The following is an 18,246-nucleotide window of genomic DNA, read 5'->3' as shown; positions in this document are numbered from 1 at the left end:
TTGATGGTTGCTGACAATTTGAATGTTCAGGGAGTGGAACACATTCTGGCTCACAAATTGCTGCAGTCCTGGGGGGGGGATGGTGGGGGGAAGGCAATGTCCATGACATCCAGTATGCCCTGCACATTTGGGATTCCGGCGATGGATGCGAAGCCAAGAATCTGAGCCTCCAGCTGTGCATAGCCCACATCGAAATTAATGAACTGCCCTGCCCGGGCATACAGGGCATCTGTGATCTGCTGCACACATCTGTGCACAGAGGCTGGGCGATCCCAGCTAGGTCACCACTGGGAGCCTGGAATGATGCAGAGGCATAGAAATTGAGGCCGCTGTCACCTTCACGCCCGCAGGAAGCGCGTGGTCGCCACTCCCCTCAGGTGCCAGGCGTGCATGCACCGTGGTCTTGGACAAGTGCAGCCGGTAGTGGCACATCTCCGAGAGGCCCTCGAAGGAATCACAGGGCCTGTTCCTCCTTGGCCTCGGCACCCTCCGCCTTCTGTGCACCCTCTCGGGAGCTTGCTTACCCACCTCCTGGCCCTCGGCGGCAGCCCCTTCCCTCGTTCCTGAGGGTCTGGTGGTGGCTGCTCTGCGGTGGTCTCTCCAAGCCCACAACCTCCTGAGCCGCCACCTCCTCCTCCTCCTCCTCTGCCCCTGCTGCCATCAACATGGCCGGCTCCAAACCGAGGTCCATCTGCACAGTGGGGTTTGGAAAGAGCATAGAATGATGGATTATTATTACTGGCTGCGTAGACCCAGCACCAACCCAATCCATCACTTAGGCCAAACCCCCACTTGTGGGAGCTGGCAACACCACACAATCCATGGTACTATGTGTGGCCCGATTAGGGTTCCCATCATGACAAATGCTGGCACAGATTATACAGGTCAGTGTGCAGACATGGCAATGAGCACCCTTGAGCCATTGCTATTGTGCAACATCAGCATCCTTTACAGGCATGTGTTGCTGGTCAGTGTCACAGGGCAGGGACAGACTGCAAAGCAGCACCAGTCCAGTGACAGCAGATTCCATGCAGTCCACATCTGAACCTCTGCACCCTGGCCTGGAGCAGCAAATGCTTCATCTGGTTAGGCCTCAGTCAGCACATGGCGCACTCCTCCCCCACCCTGGAATACCAGCACTCAGTCGAGTCCCTGACCACACCTCGGGGGCAAGATAATAGCACTGTAAAGTACCGTGGAAGAGGAGGGTGAGTGGGAGAGCCCTCGAGGCTGCTTCCCTCAGTGCGTGACAGCACTGCCCAGGAGGGGGTGGGTAGGGATGTGAGCAGGAGTTCCTGACAGAACCTCAGCCAAAGAGCTGTGAGGAAATAGAAGCCCCCCCCACTGATCCCTCTCCTCCAGATAGAACATAGAACATTACAGCGCAGAACAGGCCCTTCGGCCCACGATGTTGCGCCGACCAGTTAAAAAACAATGACCCTCTAACCTAAACCAATACCTTTCCATCCATAAACCTATCCATGGATCTCTTAAACGCCCCCAAACTAGGCGCATTTACAACTGCAGCAGGCAGGGCATTCCAATCCCTCACCACCCTCTGGGTAAAGAACCTACCCCTGACATCCGTCCTATAACTACCCCCCCTTAATTTAAAGCTATGCCCCCTCGTGCTAGCTTTCTCCATCCGAGGAAAAAGGCTATCACTGTCCACCCTATCTAAACCTCTAATCATCTTATATGTTTCAATAAGATCCCCTCTTAGCCGCCTTCTTTCTAACGAAAACAACCCCAAATCCCTCAGTCTCTCCTCATAGGACCTCCCCTCCATACCAGGCAACATCCTGGTAAACCTCCTCTGCACCCTCTCCAAAGCCTCCACATCCTTCCTATAATGTGGGGACCAGAACTGCACACAATACTCCAAGTGCGGCCGCACCAGAGTTGTGTACAGTTGCAACATGACGCTGCGACTCCTAAATTCAATCCCCCTACCAATAAACGCCAAGACACCGTATGCCTTCCTAACAACCTTATCTACTTGATTCCCAACTTTCAGGGATCTATGTACACATACACCTAGATCCCTCTGTTCATCCACACTATTCAGAGTCCTCCCGTTAGCCCTATACTCAACACATCTGTTATTCCTGCCAAAGTGAATTACCTCACACTTCTCCGCATTAAACTCCATCCGCCACCTCTCGGCCCAGCTCTGCAACCTGTCCAAGAAATCACTGGTCTATGGGCCAACACCTGCAGGCAACAGGAGTCAGGCCACCAGGCATCTCCAGTGCCTGCCTGCAACATTCCCCACGCTCCACTAGCAGCACTTACCTCCTCACACCAATTCCAGGTTTCCTGGAATTGAGACTTTTAGATAGCTATTCTGTTTCGTGCCAAAGTTACATCATGCCAAAGAGATGGGAGATGCAAACATGGGTGGAGGTTGCTGTGTCGATCACAATAATGGCACGTAAAGGTATATAAATTCATGCTGAGCAGTGGCCCGCGATTTTCAGCTGGATCCTGGCTCCATTTTACTCCAACTGGGAGATGCACGTGGATTGTAAAAGCTGGCAGAAGACCCGTGAAATGGCCAACAAACGCATCTCCCAGCCCGACCCACCAGAAAAGTTACGGGTCGTGATGGGAGAATCGCAGCAGACATTTTTTTGTCTATATTGCGCAAGACACAATACTTTTCACTGTATCCCAATACACGTGACAATAATAAATCAAATCAAAGCCTCCCAAGGCTGCTTTGCCATTCAGTACAACAATTCTGTGCTCCTGGCTGCTCAGCCTAACACTATCCCTGAGGGAAAGTAAAAATCTGTCTATCTATCACGAGTATACTTAATGATGGAACATTCACAATCCTCCGGGATAGAGAATGCCAAAGATTCACAATCTTGTCTTCATCTTAACCCAGATCAACTCCTTAACCTGAGACTATGTTGGATTCTCACTCAGGGGAAACAGCCTTTTGGCAGCAACTAACTCGTCAAAACCTTTCAGAAGCTTAGATATTTCCTCTGTCCAATGTTTTCCCAATCAGAGGCAGACTGATTCCTGGACAAATGTAGAACAGTAGAAAATGTGCCTAAGGTTTTCATCCTATTCTTCCGACCAGCAGTAAGCTACAAGAATGAGACTCTGAAGCAGGCATTAATTCATTGTATCAGGGACAAACTAAACAACACAGGATATAATGGTTTCAAAGGCTGTGATTGGTTAAGTGTTTACATGCATGCAACACATTTTGTCTTTTTTGCAGGAGTCAAAAAGTTCTAGCTTCAAGAAAAATAAATTATTAGTCAGTGTATGCATATAGTACAATTTTGCCAAGATTGATGGTGGCAATATTTGGCAATGTGAAGCCTCATTTTGAAGTTAGACTTTCACAGACAAAGGATCAGACAGTTTCCAAATTTAGCTTTTCAAAATCTTTCACACAGATTCTTTGGGAGCAATGCCATTTAATAAAGATCGCCTGGTATGCTGGTTGGAAAGAGGAGAGAAAAACAAGTAATACAAAATAACAAAAAATAATTTCCCACATTACTTGCTTTTCTTGGTTATGTGGTTTTGGAGGAGTATGACTAATTTTGTATGAAACAGATTCAACATTAGTATCCACTACAAAAATCAGTGGTGTGAGAAATGGAACAGTCACACGGATGCAGTAGAGGTGCTCTTTTGATGCACTGCACAGTTTGGGCATTGTACCAACACTCATTAGTGGACTTTGCCTCCTATCAATTCGGCTTGTATGGAGTAAGTGGATAGCATGCCACAGGACCAACACTTGGGGAAAAAAAGACATTCAAAATGATCAAAAGCCAGCAACATTGGCACCAGTATTGCTTGAGTTCCATGTTCAGATATACCAGAGCAGCACGGCCAGTACCAGTTATCTGCAAATGCTATTGCTTTTTCCTTCCAGGAGTGCACCAGACATTACTTGGATGCCCTTCCAATGTCCTATGTCTGCTCTGGAAGGTGGAAAATAATCCAATAGTTGACTGGAACTCCCGGCAGGAAGCTGGCAGCGATGGAAGACGCTCCTGTCTGCGAATTTGAATTGGAAGCGCATTTGAATGCCTGCAGTTAGCTGTTCACCTGTTTTAGGTAGGAAACAGCTGCTGGCCTGTTGGAGGTATTCCTGCTGGCCCCACTAAGGGAGATTTCTCTATATACCTTCAAGAACTTTGCCAGCTTCCTAACAGTTTTTACCTACTGGAGCTGTTGCTGTAGGCGATCCATTTAGGAGCGGGTTTAAATGTAATTGGATGTTATGTATGTCATAAATCACTAGTGAGCATTTATTAATGAGATTTTTGCCTATGAAATCTGCAGTATTAAGATGGGAAACAGAATGGGAAATGACCTTACCCCATTTTAACCACTTTCATCTTTAATCCAGCCAATGGGAAGGATCAAAAGTCTCTACGAAGGTCATGACCTTTGTGAGGAAATTAAGGAAATTAATATTTGCAGAGAAACCTAAGGGACTAAAATCCAACAAATCCTTGGGACCTGACAGCCTATATCCTAATGTTTTAAACAGGTAGTTGCAGAGATATTGGATGTGCTAGCAATAATTTTCCCAAATTTCCTTAGATGGGGGAACAGTGCTATCAGATTCAATGTTAGCAAAAGTTACACCACTTTCTAAGAAAAGAGGGAGAGAGAAGACATTGAACAACAGGCCAGTTAGCCTGTTTGAGCAGTGGGAAGCTTGGCTAATTTTTGATTCATATCAGTCAATGCAGCACACCCACCTCACCATTGCCTATTTGAAGCCATTTAGCTTTTCATACTCTTTTCTTTTGACCAGTATACTGTACTTCTGTGACATCTGTATTCAACCTTGCACAACCTCATGAAGAATGTTTCAAATTCAATTCACTAACCTTACATAATAGTTTTTGTGTGAATCCCAGTTGGGAGCTCATTCCTGTTACCACTAGAAGCCTGAACGTTATCATGCATAATTCACCAATGGAAAGTCATAAACAAAGCAGAGGAATTTAATTGCCAGTCACACATGACATTTTTAACACAGAACAGGTGGCCTGTAAGCCATTAATGCAAAGAGAAAACAACAGGGAAACAAATTTAAATTCTGAACAACAACAGATACTCTTTTGGAATTTGATTAAACAGCAGGGCCATCAGGGTTCAATGTGCCAAATAAGGTTCACAATATTTCTTGCAATCAGAGCTAAACTCAAAGATAAATCATTCACGACAGCGTATTGTAACATTGACATTAATATAGGGCCTTCCAAGACCTTATTACAAAAAAATACATTTCATCACTAAGGTTAATAATCATAGTTTCTTTGAATATTATGAGGAAGTTTAATTACTGGTTAAAAAAGACTTGCTAAAAAAAAACTGCCTTCTTAGAACCTATTTAAAGGTTTTTTATATATATGTTTCTGTAATCTTAACTTTAGTCATCTTAACTTAGTTGTCAAGTAAAGGTTCACTCAAGGATTTGAGCACAAGATATAAGCTGACATTTCAGTAAAGTGTGGAGGAAGGATTGCAATGTCAGAGATGCCAATTTCAGGTAAGGAGTTTAAGTGAGATCCTGGCTCATTTATTGAGCTATACATTAAAACCCCCAAAACACTTACTCAAATAAAAACAGGGTATTCTAGTATCTCGGCTAACACTCTTTCTTCAAACAACAGCAAAAGAAATAGATTAATCAGCCATTCATCTCATTGCTGAGGCTTTGGGACCTTATGCAATAGGTTTGTTTGAATAACAGTCTTTTCTTTCATGTGACACATTTTGTGATGATGGGCCTATGTTTATGCTGTTGTTTGTTCTGGGTGCTGGATCTGAATGTTCCGTCTCCATTTCAGAGATATCCTATTTTCACTGGATGGTTAACTATGATGGGCCTTGACTAGTTAGCAGAGCCATTTCAGCTCATTGCTGAGTTCAAACTGTCACAAAGCTTTAGTTTTGAAAATATTGGGAGCAATTCTCCCAACCACGCAGTGGGCTGAGAATCATCAGTGGAGGCCATTTACCAGGCTCCCCACTGGGCGTCACGGCCTTCTCACGTCTCTGGGGCCTGGAGTTAATTGGTGCAGAGCTGATTTAAATACTATAATTGGCACTTTAATCTAGGATTAAAGTGTCCGATTGAAGTGTCTGGGTCTGCTGGCCTCCCACCCACCTCCAGGCAAGGAGTGTTTCACTGCAGTGGCTTTACAACAGCTCCCCACTAACAGAGAGCTGGCAGCCCAAACCCTCAGGAGTGAACAGGGCCATGGAGGCCCCTGAAGAGAACTGGGGTGAGCGGGGGTGCTCTTTGTGCATTGCCAGTCTGGCCCCCTGGCATTGCCCAAGGGGCACCTTGGCACTGCCAAGGGGGCAGGGGTCAGAGGGGGCGGGCCTATGAAGGGTAGATGGGTGGAGATGTGGGGGTCCCGCTACCACTCTGCACTTGGGATTGCTGACAGAGGGAGAGAAGTGGCTGATTGGGACTGTCGGGAGGGTGGAGGGAGATTGGGACTGTGGGGTGGGGAGGAGAGTGGGGGGAGATTGGAGCTGGCAAGGGGAATGGGGGTTCATCAGGAGACATCTAGGAGGCCAGCGATTGTGAGGTGAAGGCATCAGAGGGGCAGCATTGCAGGATTGAGGGGCTGGCTAGCGATTGAACTGGCCAGCGATCAGGATGCCAGCAGTGCGGGCATTCAACGTGAATCTCCCTGAGGCACTTTATGATGCTCAGAATATGGGAGATACATTTAGAAAATCCCACCAAAGAAAACCAGCAGCAGTTACTCCCGTTTTTACATGAATTTGGTGCATAGAAATCTTGTGGGAGAATCCCGGCTATGATTTTCTCATAGTGAGTGTAGAAAGTTGGGTAATTCTCTGACTCAAACTACCGGTTCAGGAGCCAGATGTTTTAGACAGATTAATAACAGTGACCTCTATAGGGCAGCTAGAGGAAACTGTTAAAGACCCACTTAGGTCAAAGAAAGACTGAGAATAATGGCCGGAATTCTCTGGCAGTTCCTGCAGGCGGGATTCTCTGGTCTCACTTGGTGGCCAAGCTCACCGTGGGTTTCCTGGGAACATGGGGTGGCTTCAGTGGGAATTTCACTGGTAGGGGCGGGACCAGAGGATACCACTGCCAGGAAAGGGCACGTTATTTCTCACCACTGAGAAAACGCTGAGGGGAGGACAGAGTATCTCACCCAATGCATCTACATTCACTGACGATGCAAAGCTAGGACACAATGAAAGCTGTGAATAGAGTTCATAGAGACTTGCAAAGAAATAAAGATAGATTAGGTGAATGGGCAACAAGGTAATAACTGGAGTATAAGGTGGGGATATGTGACATTATTCACTTAGCTAGCAAGAATAAAAGGAGGAAGCTTTTTTAAAAACTTAAGATTTTCATATCATTTGACAATTTGAAAATTGCACCATCTACCCCAAGTCCAACTCACCAACACTGGGATATTCCATTGTATATCTCCCATTCACCCTGAAAAACAGCCATTCAGCAAAATTATTTAGAACATAGAACATAGAACATTACAGCGCGGAACAGGCCCTTCGGCCCACAATGTTGCGCCGACCAGTCTTATTTTAAAAAAAAACATTGACCCACTAATCTAAACCAATCCCTTTTCGTCCATAAACCTATCCACCAATCTCTTAAACGCCCCCAAACTAGGCGCATTTACAACTGCAATTTGTTATCCATTCATTTTGAATCCATGCTGCTTTTATTCCATGAGCTTCAATTTTGCTAACAAACCAGTAATGTGGTACTTTATCAAATGCCTTTTGAAAGTCCATATGCACCACATCAGCTGTACTACCCTTATCCATCCTCTCAGTATCCTCACCAAAGAACGCAATCAATTTAGTCAAAGCTGATTTGCCCTTAACAAATCTGCATGGCATTCATATTTGTGCAAGTGCAACTATTCATTTTCTTCTGTTTATTGTTTCTAAATGCTTTCCCAATGTTGTCATCATAATGACTGGTCTGTAATTAGCAGGTTTAGCAAACTTCCCACTTAAATATTGTGATGCCATCTTCTGCTTTCACTCATTGTTCATAGTGAAGAAGATAAATTGCTTCCGCCAGCAAACAATGCACTTCTGATTTGCTTGATAAGGTGAGCACTCTTCACTCACCGATATGATGTTTCCAGGGCAACCCCTAAAGAGGTTGAACATAAGAAGAATACATGAACATAAGAAATTGGAGCAGGAGTAGGTGATACAGCCCCTTGAGTCTGTGTTGACATTTAGTAAGATTGAGCTGAACTCTTATGTTAACTCTACATTCTCATCCTATCCCCTAATCCCTTGATTCCCAGAAGTATCTCAATTTGAATATACACAATGACTGAGCATCCAAAGTTTTCTGAAATATTCAGGCGCCTCTGAATGAAGAGATTTCTTGTCTGTGTTCTAAATGATCATCTCTTTATGTTGAGACTGTGCCCTGGTTCTAGACTTTCTAGCTAGGAGAAGCAGCCAGTCCCTGCTAAGCCTGTCAAAATCTAATACATTCCAATGAGATCATGTCTTATTCTTCTAAACAGCAGAGTATAGGTGACCATAAGGCATAGGAGCAGAATTAGGCCACTTGGCCCATCAAGTCAGCTCTGCCGTTCAATCATGGTTGATATTTTTTCTCATTCCCATTCTCCTGCCTTTTCCCCATAAGTTCTGATCCCTTCACCGATCAAGAAGCTATCTATCTCTGTCTTAAAGAACCTCAATGACTTGGCCTCCACAACGTTCAGCAGCAAAGAGTTTCACGGATTCACCGCTCTCTGGCTGAAGATATTCCTCCTCATCTCTGTTTTAAAGGATCATCCCTTTAGCCTGAAGTTGTGCCCTCTGGGTCTAGTTTTTCCTACTGGTGGAAACATCCTCTCCATGTCCATTCTATCCAGGCCTCGCAGTATCCTGTAAGTTTCATTAAGATCCCCCCTCATCCTTCTAAACTCCAATGAGTCTTCAACTGTTCCTCATATGACAACTCTTCATTCCAAGAATCATTATTGTGAACCTCCTCTGGACCGGTCCGAAACTCTATCAGTACTTCAAATGAGGGCTGACCAGAACCTCAGAAGTACATCCCTGCTCTTGTATTCTAGCCCTCATGACATGAATGCTTTCATTGCATTTGCCTTCCTAACAGCCATCTGAACCTGCACACTAATCTTAAGAGAATTTTGAATAATGATTCCCAAGTTCTTTTGTGTTTCTGATTTCCTAAGCATTTTCCCATTTAGAAGTTAGTCTATGCCTCCATCCCTCCTTCCAAAGTGCATAATCTCACACTTTTCCACATTGTATTCCATCGGCCACTTCTTTGCCCACTCTCCTAACCTGTCCAAGTCCTTCTGCAGCCCCCTGCTTCCTCAGTACCACCTGTCCCTCTACAGACCATAGTATCATCTGCAAACTTAGCAACAGTGGCTTCAGTTCCTTCCTCCAAATCGTTAACGTATATTGTGAAAAGTTGTGATCCCAGCACTGACCCCTGAGGCACACCACTAGTCACCAGCTGCCATCCTGAGAAAGACCTCTTTATCCCCACCCTCTGCCTTCTGCCAGTCAGCCAATCCCCTATCCATACCAGGATCTTACTCTTAACACCATGGGCACTTAACTTATTTAACAGTCTCCTATGTGGCACCTTGTCAAAGGCCTTTTGGAAATCTAAATAAATCAGGTTCACTGGTTCTCCTTTCTGTAACTTCCTCGTTACTGCCTCAAAGAACTCTAATTCCCCCTTCACAAAGCCGTGCTGACTCAGTCCTACTTTACCAAACACTTACAAGTACTCTGCGATCTCATCTTTAAAAATGGACTCTAAAATCTCGCCAATGACCAATGTCAGGCTAGCTGGGCTATAATTTCCCATCTGTTGCCTCTCTCCTTTCTTAAACAGCAGTGTTACATTAGCTACCTTCCAGCCTTCTGAGACCCTCCCTGCCTCCAATAATTCCTGAAGGATCAGCAGCAATGCCTCCACCATTTCCTCAGCTATCTCTTTTAGAACCCTGGGGTGTAGTCCATCCGTCCAGGTGATTTATTCAGCTTCAAATCTTTCAGTTTCCCTAGAACTTTCTACTTAGTGATGGCCACTACACTCACCTGTGCCCCCTGACTCTTTTGGAGCTCTGGCACCCCACTGGTATCTTCCACAGTGAAGAGTGATGCAAAGTAACTATTCAGCTCCTCTGCCATTGCTTAGTTTCCTATTATTACTGCTCTAGCCTAATTTTCCAGTGGTCCTCTCTCTTACGTTTTACATATTGAAAAAAAACTCTTCCTATCTTTTTCTAAATTACTAGCCAGCTTACACTCATATTTCATCTTCTCCCCTATTGTTTTTTTAGTTGTCCTCTGCTCGCTTTTAAAGGCTTCCCAATTCTCTGGCTTCCCACTAATCCTTGCTACTTTGTATGCTTTTCTTTTTGCTGTTATGCTCTTTGACTTCCCTCATCAGCCATGGATGCCTTCTCCCCTTAGCATGTTTCCTCCTCCTTGGGATGAGTTTCTGTTGCACCTCCCAAATAACTCTGAAAAACTCTTGCCATTGTTACTCCACTGACTTCCCTGCTGGGTTCCCTTTCCAATCAACTCTGGCTAGCTCCTCCCTCCTGCCTTTGTAGTTATCTTTATTTAATTTTAATACCATTACATCTGATTCCAGCTTCTTCCTCTATCATATTGTGGTCACTGCTCCCTAAGAGTTCCTTCACCTTAAGTTCCCTAATCAAGTCTGCCTCATTACTCATCACCAAATCCAGACTAGCCTGCTCCCTCCTAGGCTCTGTCACAAACTGCTCCAAACAACCATCTGATAGACATTCCAAAAATTCCTTTACTTGGGATTCACTACCCACCTGAATTTCCCAGTCCACCTGCATATTGAAATCCCCCATGATTATTGTAAAGTTGCCTTATATGCTTTTTCTAGCTCCTGATTTATTTTCTGCTCCACATCCTGACTATTGCTAGGCGGGCTGTACGTAACTCCCATCAGGGTCTTTTTACTTTTGCAAATCCTCAACTCTACTCACAGAGATTCTATGCCTCCTGATCCTACATCACTTCTTGCTATTGATTTAACTTCATTCCTTACTAACATTGCAATCCCATCCCCTTTGCCCAACTTCCTGTCCTTCCGATAGGACACATATCCTTGGATAATAAGATCCCAGCCCTAATCCCCTTACAACCACATCTCTGTAATACTCACAACATCGTACCAGCCAATTTCAATGTGTGCAACAAGTTCATTTGCTTTGTTCTGTATACCGCATGCATTGAGGTACAACATCTCAGTCTTGCATTGACCATCTCCCTTCTCATGCTTGTCACCTTTTTGCTCTGCATGAGTTTAGATTCCTGCCATCTAAGATACACTCTGTTCTATTACGTGGTCTGGAAACTTTACTAACCTCTCTTGAGCCCTCAGCTCCATTAAGCTGTACTTCTATCTTTAACTTTGATTTTCTAATTCTCCATACGATTGAACCCTCACCACCTAACCACCACCACCTTCCCCCCACCGTCCCCCCCACCCCCATCTACAGTCCTAGATATACGGTACACCAGGACTCTGGTCCCAGCATGATTCAGATGAAGACTATCCCATCAGAAAAGGCCTCCTCTTCCCCAATACTGATGCCAACGTCTGATGAATTCAAACCCATTCCTCCCACACCAATCTTTGAGTCACAAATTTACTTCCTTAATCTTATTGATCTTATGCCAATTAGCTTGTGGCTCAGGTAGTAATCCAGGGATTATTATCTTTTTGTTATGCTTTTTAATTTAGCTCCTAGCTGTTCCTACTCCCTTAGCGGAAGCTTTGATTCTGTTCTACCTATGTCATTGGTACCTTCGCGGTACTGGAACCTTACCCTCCCATCCAAGTTCCTCTGTAGCCCAGATGAGATATTCTGAACCTGAGCACCAGGCAAGCAACATAACCTTTGGGAGACTTAATCCTGGTCACAGAGAACAATGTCAATGTCCCTAACTATACTATCCCCAATTATGACTACATTACTTTTTTCTCCCCCGCAATGCTGGATATAGACTTGGTGAGGCCCTAAGCTATATAAAGCTTGGAGGCCCCTTATTAAAAAGTTACACCAAATGATCTCACAAAGGTGCATACCAAAACAGGACCTTGGGTCACCACAAAAAAATTGAAAATGTAATTATGCCTTTTAATTATTTAATAGCAAAGTATTTATAGTGAAAAATACAAATTATTTTCAAATGAATGCATTTACTGATTACATATTTATCATTTGGCTGGCTTGATCGCTCTCATAAATTATAATATAGTATACCCTGGAAATAATACTTAAATGTAATATTTGAAATAATTTTAAGATACGTTAATATATATACAAAATGCTAACAAAATAAGTAATCAGGATCGCTTTTATTAATTTAAGTAATAATGAAATCATTTGCAAAATCAGAAAACTGATATCAGATACAACATTTTCTTTCTTGATTTCTCAAAAACAAATCACGAATTATGTCCTCAAATGATATGCTATGCATCTTATCGCTTTCATTGCACGTGATGCTAAGTGCAGATAGTTTGTCTTGAGACATGGTAGCTGTTAAAATGACCTTTCTCCTGAACAATTTGTTATCATCAGACATAAGAATAGTTGTAATATTGTTTCCGCATTAGGGAAAACTAAATGAATCTTGTCCTGGAAGATGATTTGACACAGATCTTTGCAGCAAATTTGTTCTTTTCCTGGATAATTCTGCTTGACATAAGCAGGCAAGTGCTTCAGTTCTCCCATAAGGTTAATATCAACATTGTTTGGATACTCTTTCATCAAAGTTTCTACTGCTTCACACAGCTGTGCCTCTGAAGCTTCTAAATCAACTGAAAATGATAGTTTGTTTGCAGCATAATAGTAGACTGTTGCTCTTCTTAAGTTTGCTTCAAGGACATCGATTATAGGAATGAAGGATTTCACTCGAAATTTTCTCTTGGAGAAAGCTCTTCATCAGCATCAGGTGCAGCTCCATTGTAAGCTTGTTATTTTTCTCACCCTCCTCCTTTTCTCTGCATACTTGTAATCTACATCAGGTAGTTTGGATTTAGCTTCTTGTTCAATATCATCAAAGTTTTCTTTAATATTTTTCACAAAGTGGGAAAGTGATGTGTACAGATTTGCACATGCAGCAAGTGCAATCTGTGGATCCTGGAGAGCCCTACTGATTTTGTGAAGCTCCTCCACAAGTGTAGCATAAAAACAAACACTAGTTCCTTCATTTTTTCCAGAAGAGTACCAGCTTGTCTTCATTCTCATTAGTATGGAGATGACTTACAGCATCAGTGATTGACCTGTAACTCTCATTTATGGCACACACAGCTTTGGCATCTGCTTCCCACCTAGTGTCAGACAGATACTTAACATACTTTGGTACTCTGGAGTCTGCATTCAAGAATGAAAACAACACAGCCCACCTCTTTGTAGAAGATGAAAAGAAAATGTATATTTCTTGCGCAACAGCAAAAAAGTTTACTGCATCTAAACAGCAATCTACTAGATCACGGCCAACAAGATTTAGTGAATGTCCGGCACAGGGGATATACATAGCATGCTGTTTTTTTCTAGAATTTTTTGCTGCATTCCTCTGTATTTACCAGCCATTTTTGCTGCATTATCATATGACTGTCCTCGGCACTTACTGAAATCAACTTTGTCGTCTTTACTTAGATAGTCCACCACCATATCTGCCATAATTTCACCACTGTGATTTTCCAACTCTAGGAAAGTTAGAAAGCATTCAATAGGTAAACCATCGTCAGGTTATACATATCTTAATATAACTTTCCATGTGGGAAAGATCTGGTGTAGATTCTCAAATCATCAAAAACTGATTCTCTTACTCTATTACTCATAAGCTGAATAAGTTCATCATGTGTTGTCTTAGGCAAATACGAAGGAGACCCAGATCCTCTGTTTCCATATTGTTTTATGTGGTTGGAAAGAAATGGATCAAACTCAGCAACTACTTCTAACAGGCCAACGTAGTTGCCATTATTTGGTGATCCAAAAGTTTCATTGTCTCCCCTAAAAGCTAGCCCACATTTTGCTAATGCACATATCACCACAACAACACGCTCAAGCACATGTCCTCCAGTACTGTTCTGTTTTTATTTGTTCTGCTAGTCTTGAGTCTAAGATTGAACCATGCTTCCTTGTCAAGTATGTCAGCAAAGCTGTTCTATGCCCTTCAGAGTTTTTATGACTTTTAATTGCAATGGGATTTTGCCAGTCAGAAAATCCACCAGAAGCTAGTGCTGCAGTTGATGTTGAAAAGAGTTTGAGACAAAGCAGTAAACACAGCCAGTTGTTGGAGAGTACACTAGCCATTCCCAATTGTATATTTAACCATTAACTTTTCTGGACTGTAAAGACCTTTTGAACAATATCTATCTTGATTTTTGAATGACTGCTTTGAGTTTTCAAATGGGCTGTTCCATGTTGACACTCTGAAGGACCCTTAAGGATCCAGTCTGAGAGTTCATCCTAGGTTAAGACACCCCATTGACCTACATCATTGAGTTTTGTGAATTTTGTTGTTTCAATTGTGGATGTCGTCTCTGCAACACTCACATTTGCATCATTTCCAGTGTTTTCCTCAGCTGAGGTTCCAGACTCAGTTGTCTTAGTAGCAGAGGTGCTAGGCTGTGGTTGTTTTGGACTTTGCTGATCACCTTGGGTTTGTGGATCCTTATCTGTTTCTGGAGTAAAGTAACTGTCAACTTTTGGTAAATTTTGAGTTGCTCTTCAAGCTGGTGCTTTCTTTTTCTTTTCTGGTATCCACTCTTTAATGTTCTATTCATTGTAAACCTTCTGAAATTTTGTGAGACCTCTGCGGATTATGAGGCCCTAAGCTGTAGCTTGTTTAGTTTATACCCAAATCCGGCACTGCTCCCCACACTTGAACAGCTCCCTGTACCACGGTGCCGTGGTCAGTTTGCTCATCCTCCCTGCAGTACCCATTCCTGTCCACACCGGGAGCAAGAATCTTGAACCTGTTGGACAAGTTTAGGGACTGAGGGTCCTGCAACCCTACTTCCTGGATCCCTCACTCGCAGCCACACCTCCCTGTCCCTGTCAACTGGCTGAATTCAAGGTATTTAATCTAAGGGGTGTGACTGCCTCCTGGAACACAGTGCCCAGGGATCTCTCCCCCTCCCTGATATATTGCAGTTGTACTCTCCCTCCCTGATGTGTCGCAGGTGTGTTCTACTCACACGACCACTAAGCACCCATTCCACTAACACAACTCCCACACCCCCCTCATCCCAATCTCACGCCAGGAATAAATCTATTGACCCATTGTTGTATTCCTCCAGGGCAAGTATACCCTTCCTTAGATATAATAAGATCTAATCTGCACACAGTGTTCCTGATATGGCCTCGCCAAGGCCATGAATAATTGCACAAAGAGTTCCTTACTCTTCCACTACAACCTCTGTGTAATAAAGACTTGTAAGTACCTTTCTAATTGTCCAAACTGGTTTCACACTGCCATTTTATTTTAATAGTTGTTACTATCTGGATCAGCAAATGCTTGTGAAATAACTTCCCTGCACAATGCATTACCCATTGATCAGGATGGGCAGTTGTGTATTCTACGCACTCACCAAACTTGCAATATCTAAGACTATTCACAAAATGAGAAAAAAGAACAGACTGAATTGAACAGACTGTCATTTGACAAGATGCTACGGCATAAGCTTGTATGAAGAATTTTGATGGGAAAACAGTAAAGAACTATAAGTGCAGCGAAGAGTTGCTAGGCATAGGGAACTTTTCTGTAGCCTTACCATAGAAGGTTTTTTCCAAGTCTGCTACCTTTATAATGATTTAGATTTAAATCCCCTGGGTCACACAGCAGCATTGAGCTTGCTTTATCCTGATGAACTTGCTATATGAGTTATTTTTTTCTGAAAGATGCCTTTCTATTCTAAGCACAGCTTTTGTCCTTTCTAGAGTACGCTGATGCATTGACAAGATGCCACGTTTTGAGCTACCCCTGCCCTATTCTTTCAGGCAAAAGTGTAACTGTTTGAATAACTGTTGAAGCTGAAAGTGTGACCAATCCACTGGCCAGTCAGCTGTGCACGAACAACACATTCCAGACTTGGGAATCTCCAGAGTCAATAGCCAGGTGACCATTTAGCACACAAGCTAAACAACAAAAGCAATTTCCACTCTCACATTAAGATCAGCTCCAGCTAAGTTAATGAAAATACATCTTTGTGAATAATAAACCAAAAGAATACGGTACATTTTCTGATCCTCACCCACTCATAGTGTGAAATTGGAAAAGCATGTCTGTGGATTTCCACTATGAACTGACTACAAATGAAGATTTGAAAAATCTACAAATACTTTAAGAATGTGTATTTCTCATATCCCATTTAAATTAATTCAGTAAGATGGTCTGACTCCCTGAGCTGGAGATGGAATGTGTAATGATTTCAAATCAGATGTAAAGTTGGCTTGTGCTAAATAAAGATGAAGGAACATGTTATTTCTTTGTGCAGTGTTAGGCTCAGTGATGTATACTTCTTCTTAGCCATTACTTAAAAGGCAAATTCTGTATGGCTTGTCCACAGCTATAGTGTTGGTATTTACCTAGCAAAGTATCCTAGATATGTTGCCCACAAAAAGGAAAACATACATTCAAGCCAATTATGGATCCATCACTCTGAATCATCAGCAAAGTTGTGGAAGGTGTCATTGACTGGACTTGTCAAGTGACGCTCATCAGTAACCTACTCACTAATGCTCAGTTTATGTTCTGCCCAGGACCACCCAACTTCAGACCTGAATCATAAGGTCAGAAGTGGGGATATTCCCAAATGATTATACTCTGTTCAAAACTATTCACAACTTCTCACATACTGAAGCAGTTTTTATCTACATGCAGCAAGATCTGAACAATATCCAGGCTTAGGCTGATAACTGGCAAGTAAGAGTCATGTTACACAAATGTCAGACAATGACTATCTCCAACTAAACAGAAATTACCCATCTCTCCATTGCTGGGAGTTACCATTGAACAAAAACTTAACTGATTCAGCCCATAAATCCTGTAACTACAAGAGCAAGTCAGAGTCTATGAATTCTGTGGCATGTAACTATTTCTTTACTCCCCAAACCTGTTCACCATCTACGAGGCACAAGTCAGGAGTGTGATGGAATACTCTCCACTTGTTTGGATGGGTACAGATGAGTTATAGCTCAAAGAATAAAAGGAACAGTAGCAATGTGGTTACAAAATTGACTGAAAATAGAAAGCAGAGAGTAATGGTCAGTGGATATTTTTCAGGCTGGAGAAAAAGTTCGTAATGGTGTTCTCCAGGGGCTGGTGTTGGGACCTTTGCTTTTCCTGATATATATAAATGAGCTTGGTGTGCAGGGAACAGTTTCAAAGTTTGCAGATGACACAACAATTGAACATGTTATAAACTGTGAAGAGGATAGTGTAGAACTGACATAGACAAAATGGTGGGGTGGGTAGAGAGCTGGCAGATAAAGTTCAACACAGAGTGTGAGCCAATACATTTTGGTAGTAAAAACATGGAGAGATTAAGTAAAATAAGGGATAAAATTCTGAAAAGGGTGCAGCAGCAGAGGGAACTGGGTGTATATGTGCACCCAGTTAATAAAGCATGTGATGTCCTGGTCTTTATTTAAAGGACCATAGAGTAAAAGAACAAGGAGACTATGCTGAACTTATACAAGACACTAGTTAGGCCTTAGCTAGAATGCTGCGTACAGTTCTGGACACCTCTCTATATAGGAAGGATGTGAATGCATTGGAGAAAATGCAGATGAGATTTACAAGAATGGTTCCAGGGATAAGAAACTTCAGTTAGATTGGAGAGGTGGGAATTGTTGGCCTTAGAGAGAAGAAGACTTAAAAGAGATTTAATAGAGATATTCAAACTCTTGAGAGAGCTATTCAGACTGGATAGGGAGAAACTGATCCCACTCATAAAAGGATCAAAAAACAAGAGGGCATAGATTTAAAGTTAATTCACAAAAGAAGCAAATGTGATGTGCGAAAAAAAATCGAGGCTTTCAAGAGGGCATCAGATGATTACCTGAATAGAAACAATGTGCAGGGGATAGGGAAAAGCCAGGGGGATGGCACTAGGTCATAATGTTTTTTTGGAGAGCTGGTGTAGAC

This window comes from Carcharhinus amblyrhynchos, chromosome 2 (genome assembly GCF_965287045.1).
Source record: "Carcharhinus amblyrhynchos chromosome 2, sCarAmb.v2.hapA, whole genome shotgun sequence".
NCBI classification, from domain to species: domain Eukaryota; kingdom Metazoa; phylum Chordata; class Chondrichthyes; order Carcharhiniformes; family Carcharhinidae; genus Carcharhinus; species Carcharhinus amblyrhynchos.
The sequence above is the reverse complement of the archived record's forward strand: the minus strand, read 5'-3'. Positions refer to the sequence as shown.